Genomic DNA, 21287 nt, shown 5'->3' with positions numbered 1-21287 from the left:
TTTAGAATGTATAAACTTTAAATGTAGCATGGAATAACACACTACAGTTAAAATGTTATAATATTATGAAGTACTTAACAGGTGCTTTATTTAGTATGTTAGTTAACACACCAAAATAAGTGAACATTTTTAAAGAGTACAGCAAAATAGTTATTTAAAATGTACTTTACAGCAAAACTTTTAATATTACATTATTACAAAGTGCACCTTAAAAAACTTTAAGAAACATAGTCATGAAAGTGTCTTTCTTTAAGTGCACTTAAATGGCCTTTTATCATTATTATATCATCTGCAAGTTTAATAAAATAAAAGAAATTGAAGAACACTACAAGTGATTCACTCAACACTTTTTTTACGGGTTTTGTTATGAAAGTGTATGAGTTTATGAGTGTGTATTTTACCTCTATCTTCTGGGTCAGTGACATTTATCTTGTTTTTTATTAAATTAAAATGCAAGTCATACACATAATGGCTTAATGTGTAACGACAGATGATTATGTGTACAATTTCTGACTAAATATTTATTTAGGTGGCATGAAAAAAATGCCAAGGCTGTACAGTACAGCTATCATGATATCATAATGAGGAAAAATAAAGCCTCTTTAAAACAATGAAATTCTTCAAAATGATTATTGGTAGAACTTTGACGCAATGTTTAAGTATTATTTCTATTTTTAATTTCCTTTCATCCATTTCACCTGTTAAACAGGCCTTGCTAACTATTTTGTCACCATGCTTGGCCGCGTGTATAGCAGCTAGTCAGGCTAGCCGAGAGCTTTCTTTTGCTTGACAAAGCTGTCAGATATCATCATACAGAGAAATCCTAAGTAAGGACGGAGGGAGTAAATTCCTACCTAAAGGAAAGAGGGGACAGCTAAGGTGCATCATTTGCTCATGTGCAGTGAGCTGTTCTTTACATTAGTCACGCTTTAACACAGCTCTGGGCAAACCAGCACACAAACAACTAACCAGCATCATCCAAGAATCTTGTTATGTCTTGCTCTTTATGTAATAATATTGCTTTACATTATAACAAGTAGTGTAAAATCCTTTACCTGGCCTTAATCTGAATTATTTATAATTCTCAAACGAGATTCCTCCCTCCAGCGAGACACCGTGCAAAGGAATTTCAACAAAACCCTGCAGTCACGAAAGCAGGACCCCGGGAACTTTCTCCACCCAGAAATCCCATCTGTAACGCTTCGCACGAGACATGAGCCAACCTGCCCACCACATCCACATTAGCATACTCCAGTGAGAAGCGTGCTAATCGCTTAAGCCTGCCGATGTTTTTTCATGTCTATTAGCTGGCTCAGTTATTCTTACACTAGATGTTTAAATGCTTCCCTACAGTACTAGGTGAATTCCCACAACTCTTTGCCTCTGTGAACATACAGGTGTGTGCTTCCCTAAAGCATCCTCAGCCAGCCACAGTCGCAAGTTCTGATTTGGTGTTTCATGAGTCAATAGTTCCAACGAACATTTAAAAAAACAGCATCACAAATTTGACCTCAACCTGCGTAGTTAGAAGCACAGTTTCTTGTCATTATGACATATGGACTTAAAGGGATAGTTCTCTCAAAACTGAACAACTGCTGTTCATTTACTCATTTACTCATGAATATTTTATGGGCATACCATGGTACTACCAAATATATGTATGTATGTATTTTAATTTATATTATAATTTCAGTACTCTTGCAGTGTTTGGGTAAAATACCATGGTATTCTCTTTCTTTCTTTCGTCTATTTTGGAAATAATATTTTGGTACTCCCTTGGGAAAAAGAAGTGTGTTTAATTGTATTGAATGTGCACTTATAGTGTAGTCAAATATTAAAAGTATAAAATGTTTTTAAAAAGTACGCTTTAATGACTATGTCTCTTAAAAAGTAATAAGTAACAATTACTAGCCATTTTGATGTGTCACATGTGAAGTACTGATGATAATGTGAAGATTATATAATTGAAATGTACTAAATTACATTGTATGTTTATTTAAATATAAGTTTCAATAGAAATGACATTAACATAATTTTATTTCATCATAAATGCTTGTCAGTTCATTCAGCAGTACAGTCATATTTCAAAGACAATCGAATCATTATGAAATTACATATAAAGATGTACTTTAGTCCTGCTTAATTGAGTCAAATTCAAATAAGTTCGAATAACTGCTTTTAATATAAATTTAAACTATATATTTTTTTTTTTATTTAATTGCATCTGAAAGCTTTCCATTCAGTTCACACTTAAGTATGTTATTTCTGTAATATATCATAAACAAACCATAACATTAACTTCTGTACCATGGTACCACCACAGTATTTTCCTGCAAGATGTTTTATATTATGCTTTATATTCTGCACGTTTTACTCATAATAGACCAGGAACCTATACGAGATGTTTCTTGTATCATATTAGACATCTACATTGTTTCTCTTCTTGAAAACAGCCTCGATTGAATAAGCTCATTATGTCTTTGTCGCAAAACGCCGATGCCCCCCTAAACGTACCCTAAACAAACTCAAAAGAGTCCAGATTTGCACTCTACAGTACGCAAGCCCTGCCACCTTCAAACCTCTCCCTCGGCGCAAAAGACTGATGTTTTTATCCTGTTTAGCCATCGAAAAAAAGAGAAAACTTCTACTTGCACCCATTTACTGAAAAAGGGAATTAAAATCTTTGGTGTAAAGACCCTATTAGTAGCAGGACACTTCATTTGCATAACAGAGAGAGAGAGACGCTGTCTCAAATCTCCCGGAGAAAAGGCCTTTTGGAGGCGAGGAGAGCTAATAAGTAGCGCTGTGCCTCTAAAAGCAGAGGGAGAATGTAAAGGGAGGTTAGCATGGCTGTCTGCGCGAGGACAAACACCACGGCAGCTGAACGATCTGGATGCATGAGATTGTTAAGCAAGGCCCAACTGACCTATGCTTGTGTATACAGGGATGTGGAGATTAACAGCAAGTTAACTTTTAGTTCATGTTAAACAATCATTAAAGAGTACAACTATAGATTTGGATTGACTTGTGGGCAATTAGATTAAAAAGATGGGGTTTTGACATTTATGCTAAAGTATAATACAGATTACTGTTCAAACGTTTTTTTTGTTTTTTAAAGGGATAGTTCACTCTCAAATTAAATTTTGGTATGTTTTAGCTTACCTCAAGGACATCCAAGATGTAGGTTTCTTTGTTTCCTCAGTATTTCCCATTTTGATATTTTTAGGTCAAACCGTTCTTGTCTGTGACTCATATAATGGAGGTCTGTGGTCACCACCTCAAAGAGCATGCACAGAGGAGTCAAAATTAAACAATTCCCCATCGTAAGTACACATTGATGACCTAAGACACGAAACGAGCGATTTGTGTAAGAAAACGAACAGTATTTATATCGTTTTTACCTCTTGTACACAACCACGTCCAACTGATCTGAGTGCGCGAGTGCTTCCTGATGTGACGTGCATGCGCGCTCTGGCTTAGTCTGCGCAAGCGCGGAAAGCACCGGAAGTGATCTCTCATTATCGGAAGTGAACGAGTCGTTATCTGGCTCGGCTCAGTGTTCATCTTCATCTCTCTCTTCACAGCAGTTCAGTCAGTGTACTGTTTGAGTAAATGAATTACTCCGGGATATTGGTTTGTTTGAACTCAGAGGGAGTGTCAGCCACATTAAAAAAGTTAACAGCTTAAGTTATTTGTGGATTAATGCGTATTGGAGACGTGAACCGTTTAAAATGATTCAGTTCGATTTGGTGAACTGTTTCAAAAAGATCCGGTTACATCGAATGATTTGGTCGTGAACCGGATATGATAAAAACTGCTCTGTTTTGAACTCTCTCACAACAGACACGGAAGAGAAGACAATGCTGAATAAAGTCGTAGTTTTTGCTGTTTTTGAACCAAAATGTATTTTCGATGCTTCAAAATATTCTAACGGACCCTCTGATGTCACATGGACTACTTTGATGATGTTTTTCTTACCTTTCTGGACATGGACAGTATACCGTACACACAGTTTCAATGGAGGGACTGAGAGCTCTCAGACTAAATCTAAAATATCTTAAACTGTGTCCCGAAGATGAACGGAGGTCTCACGGGTTTGGAACGACATGAGGGTGAGATATTAATTACATAATTTTGCAAATTGGGCGAACTAATCCTTTAACAAACATGATAACAAATGTTAAATATGTCAACAACATTAAAACGTTATCAATGTGTTTATCATTTTAACAAAATGTTAATAATGTTAAAAAACACACTGAAACATTTTAGCAAAGTGATAATTATGCTAACATGTTAAAAAGGCTAAAAACATGATAGCAACATGTTAATTACTGTAGAAACACGGTAGCAACATTCAAACAACATGCTAAATATATCAGCAACATACTAAAAAATGTTAACAATGTTAAATCATGTCATAATGTCATAATAATCATATTATTCTTTTGCTTTACATTTTTGTGGAATAATGCTTAATATTAGGCTTAATATTTATTCACATTAATCAACATTAATAATAATAATATTAAACAACAAAGCAATGTTTTATTAATATTGCTAATAATTTAATGTTTAATAGTAATATTTTTTTTTCAGGATTCTTTGATAAATAGAAAAGCATTTATTTGAAATAGAAAACTTTTGTAAAGTTATAAATACCTTTACTGACACTTTTGATAAATTTAATGCATTCTTGTCTAATAAAATTATTAATTTGTGATGTATCAAAGGTCTTACTGAGCCCAAACTTTTAAACAATGTATAATGTGTTACTTTTAAACTATGTAATGCATGTATAAATAAATAAATAAACGCTCAAAAACTTATAAACAGCCCTCTACATATAAAAATAACTGTCACTCAAAGGTACTTTGCATATTTATGAATAATATTTGCAATTGTCTTCTTCATTTACCTGAACTGCTGACTGATGCAAACTGCTCGTGCTGTCAACTTCTGCCAGAAGTGATTGTTCCCCTTTCTTGTGAACTAACAGAATCACATTACACATGAAGCAGTTGAGATCTCTATGTAAATTTCTCTTTACTGTGGATTTGGCACAGACAGCCATTGATTTGACTCTTATAGGCTGTTATTATATTGGCAATAAAGAGCCAGTGTACCTGTTTGTTTTGCTTCAGGCCAGGTTGTTACAGTAACACCCCAAGTGTCACTCAGCACCTCTCTTGTCAGAAATGATATCCTGAGCATTCGGTTTGCTGGATTTTGACAGTCAGTTCACATCGTGCTTCACTCCCTGAATGTGTTCTGACTGAGAAAAGCAAATGTGCAGTTGACATTACATTACATGACCTGGTCTTTCTTTTAAAAGCATCAAGGAATGAATCCACTAACCGTGTGGCTTGTGTTGTCATTTTCTTAAATGAGCAGCATCACGATTTTCACCCTGTGGATAAAAAGTTTCAAAAGATCCCATATATGATAGGAGGGAACATTTACATTTACATTTACTTAAGAGAATTTAATGTCATATGCAGTTTTAATTACCTTTATATTTAGAGATGCTTTCCCTTTACCATTTATATTTTGTTTTATTATGATATTTCTTTCAATTAATTAATTAATTTAGATTTTTTGTAGCATTTTTTTTACAGTTTTTTTTATTGAAATAAATTTAAGCATGGTTCATAAAGTAAAGGCTTTTTATTGACAATTTTATTAACAATTTTATTAATCCAGACTATTTATTCTATAATAAATATTAAGAATTTTTATGATCAAATTTTTTACTGAGAGACAATGTATACATTAATGATTTATTATATTATATTATATTATATTATATTATATTATATTATATTATATTATATTATATTATATTATATTATATTATATTATATTATATTATATTATATTATATTATATTATATTATATTATATATGACGCATATTTTCAATGGTACATCCCCAATACACAGCATGTGTGTGTGTGTGTGTGTGTGTGTGTGTGTGTGTGTGTGTGTGTGTGTGTGTGTGTGTGTGTGTGTGTGTTGTATTACCTGTAGCTGGATGTGTTTGAGAGATTCCAGCACATAGAGACAGAGTGAAAGCCATCCCATCCCGAGCAGAGCAGGAGAAATAGGGCTGAGCCGCCCACCGCATCACTCACAGAGACTGAGCCATTGTCCTGCAATCTCCCTCACTTCATTACTGACACAGCAAGCAGATGGTGCCTTTCACACACACACACACACACACACGCGCGCGTTTACTTAGCTAACTAAATGGGGACATTCCATAAGCATAATGGTTTTTATAATGTACAAACTGTATATTGTGTCACCCTACACCTAAATCTACCCCTTACAGAAAACCTACAGCATTTTTACAATCTCAAAAAAAAATAGGACGTCCCCAAAGGGAGGTTTTTGGAGATTTTGTCAGGTTTAACTTTTGGGTACAAAGTCGTCCTCAAAATATGATTAAGTAGGCACACACACACACACACATACACACACACACCCCCACAGCATCTAGCATCAGTGTGATCTCTCTTTGACGAACACAGACACACACGCAATATGGCTTCCTAATAAATTCTGGGCCATGATCCACATCCATTGCAGTCAAGACATTAGCATAATTTGCTTTGCTCCAGAGCGTCCAAGAATGTGATTTCAATTATGAAAACCTAATTAAACTAAAGTGTGGGTAATTGAATATGGCAAGAAACAAACGGGCTGTTTATCAGCAGGTCTGGAATTCCTTTCGCTATTTTTCATGTTTGCGTAACTCCACAAAAATAGAGAAAGTCAGTCAATATTAGCATACAAAAGGATTTGCTGATTGCTGCTATATTCATTTACACGATCCACATAGGAATATGCAAATATATGTATTCAGTATCCTTTGAGGTGATTGTACTGATAACATGCTTCTTGCTGCCATACATTTAAAGGTGAAGTTATTTTATTTTATTTATTTTTTGTGGGTGTGTGTTAAAATATATTTTTTTCTAGCCCAGTTTAATGTGCAGTGACAAAAACAAGCAAACGTTTTAGCTGCCTTACTCGCGGATTCTGGCTCAACCAATCTTGTGAGTTTAGGGCAGGGCTACATGGTTTTCCAACCAATCACAGACTGGATAAAACCTGTTATTTAACTATTGTTACGATCGGAACCCAGAGAAACACAGGAGACGAGAGATCCAAACGCAGTGTGGTATTTAATGGGTAATCCAAATCAGAATCCAACAAGCAGGGGTCAAAACCATAAATCCATCCAAAACAGCAATTAACAGGAGTGCAATTACTGTGATGAAGGGACAAGACTTTGTGGGAATTGTAGTGCCTACGGTGAGGTGCCTATGGGGAAGTGAGACCACTAGTGGAGACTCAGGGAAACAGAGACCAGACAGCATGACAACTATCTGTACATAACTGTACTATGTTACAGTTTTAATTTCATAATTTTATTACAGTGTTTTTTTTTTTGTTTTTTTTTTTTTGCTTTAGCATAGTTTTCCCTCTGCTGTCCAAGACTCATGACCCAGTGTATTTCTTTCCATGTTTGTATCTCAGCGGCTGATGTGTGACATTCAAAGCTCATCTGGTGAATTTTGTGAGCTGATAATAATAACATAATAAGTAATAATACTTCTATATTAATAATATATAATAATACTTCTATTATTAGTCAAAGCTAAATCTCATTGCCCTGACAGAGACCTGGATCAAACCAGAGGACACTGTTACACCTGCAGCACTCTCCAATAATTTCTCATTTTCCCACTCCCCCCGTTTGACTGGAAGAGGTGGAGGTACTGGTCTGCTCATCTCTAATGATTGGAAACTGAATCCTTTACCATCTTTGGGTATCAACAGCTCCTTTGAATCTCATCCAGTTACTGTTACCTACCCTCTTAAAATACATTTTGTAGTTGTCAGTTGTCTACTGATCATGTTCTGGTTACTCCACTGCACACGTCGGATCACTTCCTTTTCACTCTTAACCTCAACATGGTCCCTGACACTTCACTTACCCCTCCACATGTCATCTTTCAACGTAACCTACGCTCACTCTTACCCTCCCAGCTATCTGCAATGGTTTCATCTTCACTTCCTTCCCCTAAACTGTAACAGGGCTACTGATACTCATTCTGCTCCACTCTTACATCTTGATTAGACACTGTTTGCCCCTTGTCTTCCAGGCCAGCCCATAACTCCCCTTCTGCCCCTCAGTTATCTGATGTTCTACTCGAACATCATTCTAAGCTTAGACCTGCTGAAAGGCTGTGGTGCATATCCAAAAATACTACTGACCTTAATGTTTATCAGCTCTCTTCCTTCTCTGCTAATGTCTCCACTGCTAAAAGGACATACTACCATAACAAAATTAAGAATTAGTCTAACTCTTGCATGCTTTTTGAACATTTTCCTCGCTCCTTGGTCCTCCTCCTCCCCTTCCTGAATCAGCTCTAATAGCTGACGACTTTGTCTTGTTTTCATTAATAAAATTAAAAACATCAGTGCCGTCATCAATCCGTCAAGCATATCTCACCGGCAAACATACACTCATTCACATCCTTCTCTTCACTCTCTGAAACAGAAGTCTCCAAACTCATCCTTTCTAATCACCCTACTACTTGTCTGCTTGATCTTATTCCATCTCATCTCCTTTTATAAATATTTCCCTCAATATTTAGACAGGCTCTTATAACTCCACTACTCAAGAAACCCACCCTTAACCCACCTATTTTAGAGAACAGACCAGTTTCCCATTCCTCATTTCATTGCAAAAACACTTGAACGAGCTGTGTTCAACCAAGTTTCTGCATTTCTTACACAGAACAACCTCCTTGACAGCAACCAATCTGGCTTCAGAAGTGGACATTCAACTGAGACTGCCTTGCTCTCATTGTTGCCCTATTACTGGAAAGAGCGGAATCCAAATCTTCAATACTTATCTTGCTTGATCTGTGCGCTGCTTTTGACACAGTTAACCACCAGATCCTCCTATCAACTCTACTGACAAAGGGCATCTCAGGAACTGCACTCCAATGATTTGATTCTTACCTATCAGATAGGTCCTTCAAAGTATCTTGGAGAGGTATCCAAGTCGCAACATTTAACTACTGGGGTGCCTCAGGGCTCAGTTCTTGGACCAATTCTCTTCTCTGTCTACATGGGATCATTAGGTTCTGTCATTCAGAAACATGGCTTTTCATACCACTGCTATGCTTAGACCCTCTAACTTTAGCACTCACTATTCTAATTCTGCATCTAATTTTTTTTCTAAAAAAACAAAAAAAAACTCTACACTACAACACTAGCTTGCTCTATTCTTTTTTATATTCTATCTGTTTTCTTTTTATGTATTATATTATTTAAAAGCCCTTGCTACATGTACTGCGTTTAAGATAAATGAGATTGTTATAGTACTTGTATATCATTGCTCTTTTGTTGTTTTTGATTGCTTCCACTGTCCTCATTTGTAAGTCGCTTTGGATAAAAGTGTCTGCTAAATGACTAAATGTAAAGGTAATGTAAATGATAATTATTTTAAAATAAATAAATAAATAACGGTTAATAATAATAATGTTATCAATAACAACAACTAAAAGAGTTATTAAACAATGTTTGTTGTTGTTCATTTTTTTAATATAAACAATATTATTTGCAAAAGTAATTACTTTATCAGACAGATTTTAGTGGTTTCCAGGGTGTCTTTGATCCTATAAGTGTTAATGCTTATAAAACACAACGTTCAAATCCTTTTCTAAACTACAGTAGGAAAGTAAGCCTGTCGTCGTCTAAGAATACAAGTGAGCAGCTCAGGTCTGACTCTGATCTGATTGATCACATTAACTTCATCACAGCACAGTGACAGTTATGAGAAGAACAAACTTCTATAACTGAACGGTCTGCTCCTGCTGTGACAGGTTTGACTGAGTACAGTCTCAGATCAGTGCTTCGGTTCTCACGCTGTGAACATATCTGAGATCTGACACTCAGGAATCTGACTGAGGACCTTCTGGAAGAACAGAGGAACAGATCTAACATTCCTCAGACCAGATTACAATCAGATTAATCAGATTACAGAACCTCTGAGTGCACAAACACTTACACATGCAGGAAATACCAGACAGAGTCTCAATATGAGAAGCCAAATATGCCCAATTTAACTATTTGATTATTATATTTAATATATTATATTTCACATTCAATATATTTATATTTATATAATCATTTATATACAGGTGCTGGTCATATAATCTCAGTCTAGTTCTGTAGGCTGCACAATCTTGGGGAGGACAGTTGACTTGAAAGGTATTTATTCAATACAGTGGCTAAATTAACGAAAAATAAAGCCTCAACAAGTGTTGACATTTCCCAACACCACAGCAGTAATGACTTTATGAACTACTTTACTTCTAAAATCGATACTATTAGAGATAAAATTGCAACCATTCAGCCGTCAGCTACAGTATCGCATCAGACAGTGCACTATAGACCCCCTGAGGAACAGTTCCACTCATTCTCTACTATAGGAGAGGAAGAATTGTATAAACTTATTAAATCATCTAAACCAACAACATGTATGTTAGACCCTATACCATCTAAGCTCCTAAAAGAGGTGCTTCCAAAAGTCATAGATCCTCTTCTGACTATTATTAATTCCTCATTGTCATTAGGATATGTCCCCAAAACGTCAAACTGGCTGTTATTAAGCCTCTCATCAAAAAACCACAACTTGACCCCAAAGAACTAGTTAATTATATATAGACCAATCTCGAATCTCCCTTTTCTGTCCAAGATACTAGAAAAGGTGGTATCCTCACAATTATATTCCTTCTTAGAGAAAAATGGTATATGTGAGGATTTCCAGTCAGGATTTAGACCGTATCATAGTACTGAGACTGCTCTCCTTAGAGTCACAAATGATCTACTCTTATCATCTGATCGTGGGTGTATTTCTCTATTAGTTTTATTGGATCTTAGTGCTGCGTTTGACACAATTGACCACAACATTCTTTTGCATAGACTTGAACACTTTGTTGGCATTAATGGAAGTGCATTAGCATGGTTTAAATTGTACTTATTTGACCGCCATCAGTTCGTAGCAGTGAATGAAGATGTATCATATCGATCACAAGTGCAGTATGGAGTACCTCAAGGCTCAGTACTAGGGCTGCTACTCTTCACGCTTTATATGTTACCCTTGGGAGATATCATCAGGAAACATGGTGTTAGCTTTCACTGTTATGCTGATGATACTAAGCCACGTTTCTAGCATTTGTAAAACTGCATTTTTCCATCTCAAAAATATATCTAAATTATGGCCTATGCTCTCAATGTCAAATGCAGAAATGTTAATCCATGTATTTATTACCTCAAGGTTAGATTATTGTAATGCTTTATTGGGTGGTTGTTCTGCACGCTTAGTAAACAAACTACAGCTAGTCCAAAATGCAGCAGCAAGAGTTCTTACTAGAACCAGGAAGTATGACCATATTAGCCCGGTCCTGTCAACACTGCACTGGCTCCCTATCAAACATCGTATATTCCTCTTATAATCCTCTACGTCCGCTACGTTCTCAAAACTCAGGCAATTTAATAATACCTAGAATATCAAAATCAACTGCGGGCGGCAGATCCTTTTCCTATTTGGCGCCTAAACTCTGGAATAACCTACCTAACATTGTTTGGGAGGCAGACACACTCTTGCAGTTTAAATCTAGATTAAAGACCCATCTCTTTAACCTGGCATACACATAACATACTAATATGCTTTTAATATCCAAATCCGTTAAAGGATATTTAGGCTGCATTAATTAGGTAAACCAGAACTGGGAACACTTCACATAACACCCTATGTACTTGCTACATCATTAGAAGAATGGCATCTACGCTAATATTTGTCTGTTTCTCTCTTATTCCGAGGTCACCGTAGCCACCAGATCCAGTCTGTGTCCAGATCAGAGGGTCACTGCAGTCACCCAGATCCAGTACGTATCCAGACCAGATGGTGGATCAGCACCAGAAAGGACCTCTACATCCCTGAAAGACAGCGGAGACCAGGACAACTAGAGCCCCAGATACAGATCCCCTGTAAAGACCTTGTCTCAGAGGACCACCAGGACAAGACCACAGGAAACAGATGATTCTTCTGCACAATCTGACTTTGCTGCAGCCTGGAATTGAACTACTGGTTTCGTCTGGTCTGAGGAGAACTGGCCCCCCAACTGAGCCTGGTTTCTCCCAAGGTTTTTTTCTCCATTCTGTCACCGATGGAGTTTCGGTTCCTTGCCGCTGTTGCCTCTGGCTTGCTTAGTTGGGGTCACTTCATCTACAGCGATATCGTTGACTTGATTGCAAATAAATGCACAGACACTATTTAACTGAACAGAGATGACATCACTGAATTCAATGATGAACTGCCTTTAACTATAATTTTGCATTATTGACACACTGTTTTCCTAATGAATGTTGTTCAGTTGCTTTGACGCAATGTATTTTGTTTAAAGCGCTTTATAAATAAAGGTGACTTGACTTGACTTGAAAGTTGTCCAAAAGACAATCATTGACACCTTGCACAAGGAGGGCAAGACACAAAAGGTCATTGCAAAAGAGGCTGGCTGTTCACAGAGCTCTGTGTCCAAGCACATTAATAGAGAAGCGAAGGGAAGGAAAAGATGTGGTAGAAAAACGTGTACAAGCAATAGGGATAACCGCACCCTGGAGAGGATTGGGAAACAAAACCCATTCAAAAATGTGGGGGAGATTCACAAAGAGTGGACTGCAGCTGGAGTCAGTGCTTCAAGAACCACTATGCACAGACGTATGCAAGACATGGGTTTCAGCTGTCGCATTCCTTGTGTCAAACCACTCTTGAATAACAGACAGCGTCAGAAGCGTCTCGCTTCAAAAGGACTGGACTGCTGCTGAGTGGTCCAAAGTTATGTTCTCTGATGAAAGTAAATTTAGCATTTCCTTTGGAAATCAGAATCCTAGAGTCTGGAGGAAGAGAGGAGAGGCACACAATCCACATTTCTCGAGGTTCAGTGCAAAGTTTCCACGGTCAGTGATGGTTTGGGGTGCCATGTCATCTGCTGGTGTTGGTCCACTGTGTTTTCTGAGGTCCAAGGTCAACGCAGCAGCAGAAGGAGCCCCAACTAATTATTGAGTGCTGTATATGCTCATACTTTTCATGTTCATTCTTTCCAGTTGGCCAAGATTTCTAAAATTCCTTTCTTTGTATTGGTCTTAAGTAATATTCTAATTTTCTAAAATACTGAATTTGGGATTTTCCTTAGTTGTCAGTTATAATCATCAAAATTAAAAGAAATAAACATTTGAAATATATCAAGTCTGTTTGTAGTGAATGAATATAATATACAAGTTTCACTTTTTGATAGTATAATTATATTATAGTTAGTGAAATAATAGTGAAATAAATCAACTTTTTGATGATATTCAAATTATATGACCAGCACCTGTATATATAAATATATATTCATTTTTAAATATAAAATTTTTGAATGAATATTTAAAATGTCTGAAAATTAACAGTGGTCTACAAACATGACAAACACATCCATAGTATTTTTAAACAGTGGAAACTGCTGTCAGAATGAGAGTCCAGACGGATGATATAAACATCACAATAATCCAAGAGTTATCCACACCACTCCAGTTCATCAAATAATGTTTTTTGAAGCGAAAAGCTGTGAGTTTGTAACAAACAAATCTATCATTAAAACTTTTTTTAACTTGAAACTGTTGCTTTTGGACAAAATCTGAGTCTGTAATATAACATAACAAAATATAACCCATTCACTGCAGAGGATTCACTAGTGAGCAAGTGATATAATGCTACATTTCTCCATGAAGAAACAAACCCATCTACATCTTGGGTGGCCTAATGGTGAGCAGATTTTCAGCCAATTTTCATTTTTGGGTCAACTGTTCCTTTAACACACTTTGAATTAGCATTGTGTATGAAATGTGCTTTATAAATAATGTTTTAAAGGACGTTCTGGATTTCTGGGATGGGTTCCTGGAATTACAACGGATAATTCAGTTTAATGTTGATTGTCAGACAGCCACAGACAACAACTTCCTCCGACTCCAACCACAATCAGACGGGTGGAATTCGTCCCGAGGCGGAGGATTGGAAGGTGTGGATCTTTGAAAAGTAACAATTATCCAGGATCAACAGAAAAATGTCAGTTAATGGTTTCAAAGCCCATCCATCAAGAAAATAAACGAAAAGTAATACCTAAAACACTTATCTATTGCTTAACAAAACAATCATCCCGCTGAAAAAACATATAATGCCGTTTATATCACAACCCTGAATGAAGTTAACATTAGCTAAGATTGGCTTAGATGTCACGTTTTGGACTACATCCAGTAAAAATGGAGCAATAGAGAGCGAACCTAAAGGGAAAATAGTGCTTTATCTTTTATTTATAATAACCCCCTGGAGATGGGCTTGACCCCTGTCTTAGTGTTGACATACAAAAGCTCACCAATATCTAATCAAACCCTCAAAAATAAATGTGCTGAGTGCACATTTCTTCAATACTTGCAGTACTAATAGGCATAATTCTGTCTTTGTAGACTCTCACTGTCATATTTAATGAACACTTTTCACAGATTAACAATGATGTGGCCTGACCGTAGTCTGAAAGAAGGCTTAGCCACACATCAGTCCCAAATGAGGCACAATCCATCCGAATGGCCAGCATTATTCTGAGAGCTAGTGTGCCATTGTTCATGTGCTGATTGGCCAACTGACTACTTCAACCAGCGGCAGCTCATGGGTGAAAGGATGTCCATTTGGAAATGTCTTAAAAGCTTAAAACACCTGCTTTTTAAATGATGGCCATCTCCTGTGTTGAAGCACTTTTTCAGCTCGGTGGTCTGGGCTGGATGGGGTGAGGGGTGGAGGCTGCTGGATGTTGGTTTGTGGAGGGCGCTGAGTGGATATGTTTGAAGACTTTGGCTCTCAGCCACAGTTTGAACAAAAAGTCTACTTTCTTTATATCCATAGCCAGACAGACTAGACTATTCAGTCTTCCAGTAAAAAATAAAAAAATAAAAATCGAAAAACAGACCATTTTAGTATTTTCTCCTAAACCATTTTAAGAGATTTCCACTCCTCTTTCCATACAAAATGTTCAGTGGCCACAATAGAGGTCACAGTATGCAAATGGACTGAATTTGATTGCATTTGTTTTTAATATTGCATATGAGGCAGAGAGCAAACTCAAGTCATCTCTCTGCAAACATCAATAGAGTGAACAAATAAGAGAGGAGTTGTATAGCTAAGTATTGAAGAGACAGGTGCAGAAGAGAAAGAGAGACAGAGAAAGAGAGAAACCCCTTCAGGTGAAATGCTTTAAACCAGCATTCATTCAGTGTTCATTCAGGTTTTAGCACACTAAAAAAAAGGGCATAGAATTTACTTCAAATTTATTTGAAACAATTACAAAGAAACAGCAAGTATTTTGGGAAGTTTTGAAGTAGAGTGACAGAAACATTTTAAAACTAAAGGTAAAGCTGAAACTAACATTAAAGCGAACCTAAAGCTGAAGCTAAAGCTAAGGAAAAGATAAAACTTATAATAAAGCTTAACCTTAAGCTAAAACTAACACCAAAGCTAACCTAAAGCTGAACCTAAAGCTAAAGTTAAGGTAATGTTAAAACTAACAATAAGGCTAACCTAAAGCTAAAACTAAAGCTAGCCTAAAACAAAATCTAAAATGACCACTAAGACTAACCTTAAACTAAAAATAAAGGTAAACATAAAACAACAAAAATGTTAAGTACTGTAAGTACTGTTTGTAATTTTGGATGCAAAGTTTGTATTTTCCATTCTCATTTCTCAAACTGCTTTAGAAAAGGATGGAAAATCATTGCATTTTGCCTGTCTGTCGCGTGTCTAATTACAACATTGCATTTTTTGCAATTTGTTCATAAATACATTTATTCTACCACTTAAAGGCAGCAAAAATTGATAAGTAAACTGAAACTAAAGATCAATTAAAAAAAGCTAAAAAAATCAAACTTATATCTAGCTGTATTTTCAGATTTATCTTTGGTTTAACTGTAGTTTAAGATTCAATCTAAAGATTAACTTTTATTTTAGCTTTAGATTTGGGATAGCTTTAGTTTAAACTTAGTTCAGGCTGTAGTTGTAGATTTAATTTCAATTTAGCATTAGTGAAGTTAAATCTACAACTACAGCCTAAACTAAGTTTAACTAAAGCTAACCCTAAAACTAAAGATAAAATAAAAGTTAATGCTTAGACTGAAGCTTAAACTACAGTTAAACCAAAGATAAATCTGAAACTACAGCTAAAAGCTTGAATTAAAGTAAATTCTAAAACCAAAGTTAATATGAAGGCTCAAATTTAGGCTCAAACTAAAACTATAGTAAATTTAAGATGAATCTAAAACAGCTTAAACTAAAGCAAAACCAGATAAGCTAAGGCTTAAGCATAAATTAAAGCTAAAACTATAGTTTAAATAAAAATAAATATAAAAATATGCTTTAGCTAGTTCGAAATCCAAAGCTTAATAAAATAAATTACAATTACATTTAAAACTATGTTAACAAATGTTAAAATGTAGTTTAAACCTAAAACTAAAATGAAACTAAAATTTAAAGTTAAATCTAAAACTTAACTTTAAACTAAAGCTAATCCTAAAACTAAAAGGTAGATTAAAACTAAAACTAAACTTTAGTTAAAGCTAAAACTAAAGTGAAACTGAAGTTAAATCTGAAACTACAGCTACAACTAAGCTTGAACTAATTAAAGCCAATTCTAAAACCAGAGCTAAAATAAAGGCTAAAACTTAGGCTAAAGCTAAAACTTGTTCAACTGACTCTAAAACTAAAGCTATAAAACAAATGCTAAAACTACAGTTAAACCTAGAGACAGAGACTGTGCAGACAGTTTTATAAAAATAAAGTTTAACCAGAAAAAAACAATTTTGAAAATCAAAAAAGGGGCTTCCTATGGTCAGGTAACATATATGGCTTAATGCTTTTTCTACCTTTTCAAGGGAGTAACCACTAATTCCTTTCTCTTTCTTTCCACCAAAATCATCTTAATGCCATTTCGCCTTGTCAGTAAGAGCACTCCATCAATCTACAACAATTGCATATTTCAACAAAAGGCTTATTAAGGCATTTCACTTCCTTCCAAGAAAAAAAAAAAAAGATTCCCCATCAATTCAACCCGATTCTTATAGCGACCAACGCCACACTCAATCTCTCTCTGTCATTCTCTCGCCTTTCCATTCATTCACCCTTGGTGTGTTAACTATTGTGTGTATTTGTTTGTGCATGTGTGTGTTTCTGGCCAGTGTGTCATTCAGGGCAGTTAAAGTAAGCCAGGTCTTTGGCCAGATCAAGATAATTAACTGGAGGGGTCACAAACTAATGAAATGAAAAGAGTCCCACAAAACGGTGCTCACTAATCCTATTTGCTGAGACATTATTCAAAAAGCCAAGAACAGAAAAGGGAAAAGAGCAATGTGCAACATTATCCGTAAGAAAGAATGGCATTTTAAGAATATATCCCAATTTACCATATGATTTAAGGTTTTTAATTCATACATATAAATGATACACATTAAAAGTAGCATGTATTTATGTTTCTGTCTATAAACACGATGGAGAATACATATTTATTTCAGTGGCTGTACAGAGATGTGCACCTTACTGATTAATTTATGTCATAGTGAATATAACTACAAAATAGTGTTTTGTTAAAAAGCCACGCTAATAAGCAGGTTGACTTGTGAATTATTTTGGGCATGTTCGGACACGTGAGGAGATTTATTTGGACATTTATTATATGACGCTTCAGCAGGGAGAGGAAAAATAAAGTTGACAACCAAAGTAGGTTGAAATACTTTGACATTTGACATTCACAGTTTCACATAACAAATCATTAGACTGTCGCAAAAACAGATTTCATTGCAGTAGACTCTAAAATAGACTTTTTAATTTTAATTCAATTATAAGATTAAAAAAAATGTGAGATACTAAGTCATAATTATATAAAAGAGTCAGAATTCTGTTAAAAATTCTACATTTTTAAATAAAAATTAAGACATTAAATTTTGATATATAACATGATATATATTTTATATCTTTTTATATAAAGTTTTTACAATATGTTTTATATTTTATATTTAAAAATTATATATATATGTACACGTTTTAGGACAGTCAATCCATGTCATTTCACAACCCGAACGAACCTTATCATTACATAAAGAGACATCAAGAGAAACAATAATAATACTTTTTCTAAGAAGTCAATAAAACATCAAGTAAGGTATTGAGTTAGGTGAGTTAGGTATTTGCATATTTGTACCACCCTGACATTTTGGACTTCATGTTTTTAATTCAGAACTTAAACATATATTCATCATAGAAGCAGTGTATTCAGTCTATGTAAAGTGTGCAATTTACATGTACTTTTAAATGAATGAACAGATCTGGACACTTTCTTTTGACTTGCGCCAGAAAGCAGCGACCATAGTATCATGTCCAAAAAAGTAGCACTACTATGGTGATACCACTAGGTTAGTGTACAGCAAAACATTATACTTTTGTGTGAAGGCCATCTGAAAACTCGGAGTCTGTGGCATAATAAAAATTCCACTTGAAAGCAGCACACTGACAACCAGACCCGGTTTGTCCTTTATCCAGCGAACAACTAACCCAACGAGGGTCCAGTTCCACACATAAGCTCACTATCAGAAGTCTAGCAGCCCCCTGCTTTAATGAACCTTAATTAGCAGCGCCGTCGCTGTAGAATTACCCCGAAAATCAGGAATGCTGGGTGGAAAAAACTGGATAGAAAGCTGAAAGGAGCGAGAGAGCCACAAAGAGGGGGGAAAGGGGTGAATAAAGTGTGTGTGTGTTGTAGGAGGCGGGGGAATGGATTAAAATAGTTTGAATTGAGTCCACTCTCTGCACATTCATCCGTTATTAGGCACAAATCTGGGTTTTGTTTGAGCCGGAGTAAAGTAACGTCAATCATCTCAACCGTTTTTTTTTTTTTTTTTTTGTGCGGCTTAAGAAATTGTTATGAAATTGCTCTGGCACATAATGAGGGGCTCCCCACCCAAATCTCCCATCTATATTAGCCCGAAAGGATGAGAGAGAGAGAGCAGGTGAGAGAGTGAGATTCACCACTACCAAACCGCTCACCCCCTGGACACACATCAAAGTGACAGGAGCGTCCAATCAGATTTGTCGAACAGGCATTACATGATGAATATGGTGCGGCTGTGGCACAAAGGCTTCTTTGTGTGGGCCTGGAGTGAAGGCCATTCACAGCTCCAATCAGCCAGCCAGGGTGGAAGTAAATGGCCAAAAGGCTCTCATCAGAAAAAGAGAGAGAAGCCAAACTTTCGTGGTACAATGGTCCATGCAAATGACAGCAAACCCCCTGTCCACAGCTCTGTGAGACACGGTTAGGTCGTCTGAAGTTTAGACGGCTTAGCACTGTCAAAGTGTTGGCATGGCGTTTTCAAACTTTTTTTCTGAGTGACAAGCAAGTTTTATCTCCCTCCTGCTTAAAGACAGAAGTCTTGTGAGTTTTTGTTGGGATTTATAGGCATCCTGAGGCTTTTGCAGAAAGCAGAGGAGTTTTATCCGTGAATGGAATGGCGAGACGCTGCTGTGAGCCCCTGATGTTAACATGCAAGAAAAGAGAAGAAAACAAAAGCTTCTGTGCTATTTCTGTAACTATGGTAACAGACACTAAAGAAAAAAAAGTTAAATACCAAAAGTATTTATTTATTTGAAACATGGGTGTCTTTAGAATATATATATATATATATATATATATATATATATATATATATATATATATATATATATATATATAATTTTGGGGTAACTTTCAATAATTTTCAACCCTGTTTCTAAACATTGGTCCACATCTGAATAAAGTTTAAAATCCTAATTTGCTCATTTGTGTGACTAATTGAGCAGTAAACATTAAACAGACAAAAAATAGACACAGCGTATAACATGAAAAACATAACTACAGCAGATTTGGCAACAGGGTTACTAGTAACAGGGTGGCAAATTTAGCCTAAATTGAGCTCTTTCTCAGCAGGGGTTAACTAGTTTGTGATCTAATACTAGTTTGTAGATATTGATTAGCTAATACAGTTAATTTATTAAAGTTTTTTTTTTACTTTAGTAACAGGGTTGAAAGCAGTGAATGATACAGTTTGCAAAAAAACATTTTTTTGAAAAGTTTAAATTTCTTTCTGCCATGTTGTAGAAAGTGTTCGATGATCTAATACTTTAAGAAATATTAGATCCTTGAAATCATACAGTAACAGAGTTACAGGTACACAAAATACTGACCATAAGCAGTTCAAAATACGTACTATATGAACTATTTTTTAATTCACTTTCTATTAGGTTATTTGCTAAAATTAGGGACACATTTATACAAAGTTTAGAATCCTGATTTTGATTAATAATAATAATAAATAATTGGTGACCCATACTTGAAATTTGTGCTCTGCATTTAACCCATCCAAGTGCAAACACAGTGAAGTGAACACACACACACACACACACACACTGTGAACACACACCTGAAGCAGTGGGAAGCCTGTGCTGCAGCACCCGGGGGATCAGTGCCTTGCTCAAGGGTCTCAACTCAGTCGTGGTGTTGAGGGTGGAAGAGAGCACTGTACACGCACTTATAAAATAAACTAAGTCCTCACTCAGTATGGTTGTTTTGAGCTTGTGATATGCACCATGATATGAGTTTATACTTACCCATTAAAGGTACACGTTGTAGGACTTGCCACTAGACGGCGCACTACCAAAACAATAACAATCGTGTGGTTTGATGACGCTAAGAAGGAGCGTGAAATGACGGGATTTGTTGTCTTCTACCCAACCGCTGACGGATCAGACGGAAAGATAAATCATAGATTTGATTGATTGTTGTTAAATCAGATTATATGAAAACAATTACCACTTGTTCAACAAATATATACACTTGTGTACATTCAAACACAATAATTGGGCATACATAGCAAACACGAGTTCAACGATTTGCGCGAGTAGATTACATACAAAGTCAATGCAAAGACGCGATCAGACTATGGATTAGACACGATGTCCCCCGTTTGCCGTGTATGCCCCATAATACTAATATTGTTGATCATTATAATAGCATACGTTTTCTGTAAAGACACGAATCAAACAACTCACCTGTCGAGTAAAACACAAGCGAGATCGGCATCTCTTTCTAGTTGAAG

Source organism: Carassius carassius, chromosome 50 (genome assembly GCF_963082965.1).
Source record: "Carassius carassius chromosome 50, fCarCar2.1, whole genome shotgun sequence".
Lineage (NCBI taxonomy): Eukaryota > Metazoa > Chordata > Actinopteri > Cypriniformes > Cyprinidae > Carassius > Carassius carassius.
The sequence above is the reverse complement of the archived record's forward strand: the minus strand, read 5'-3'. Positions refer to the sequence as shown.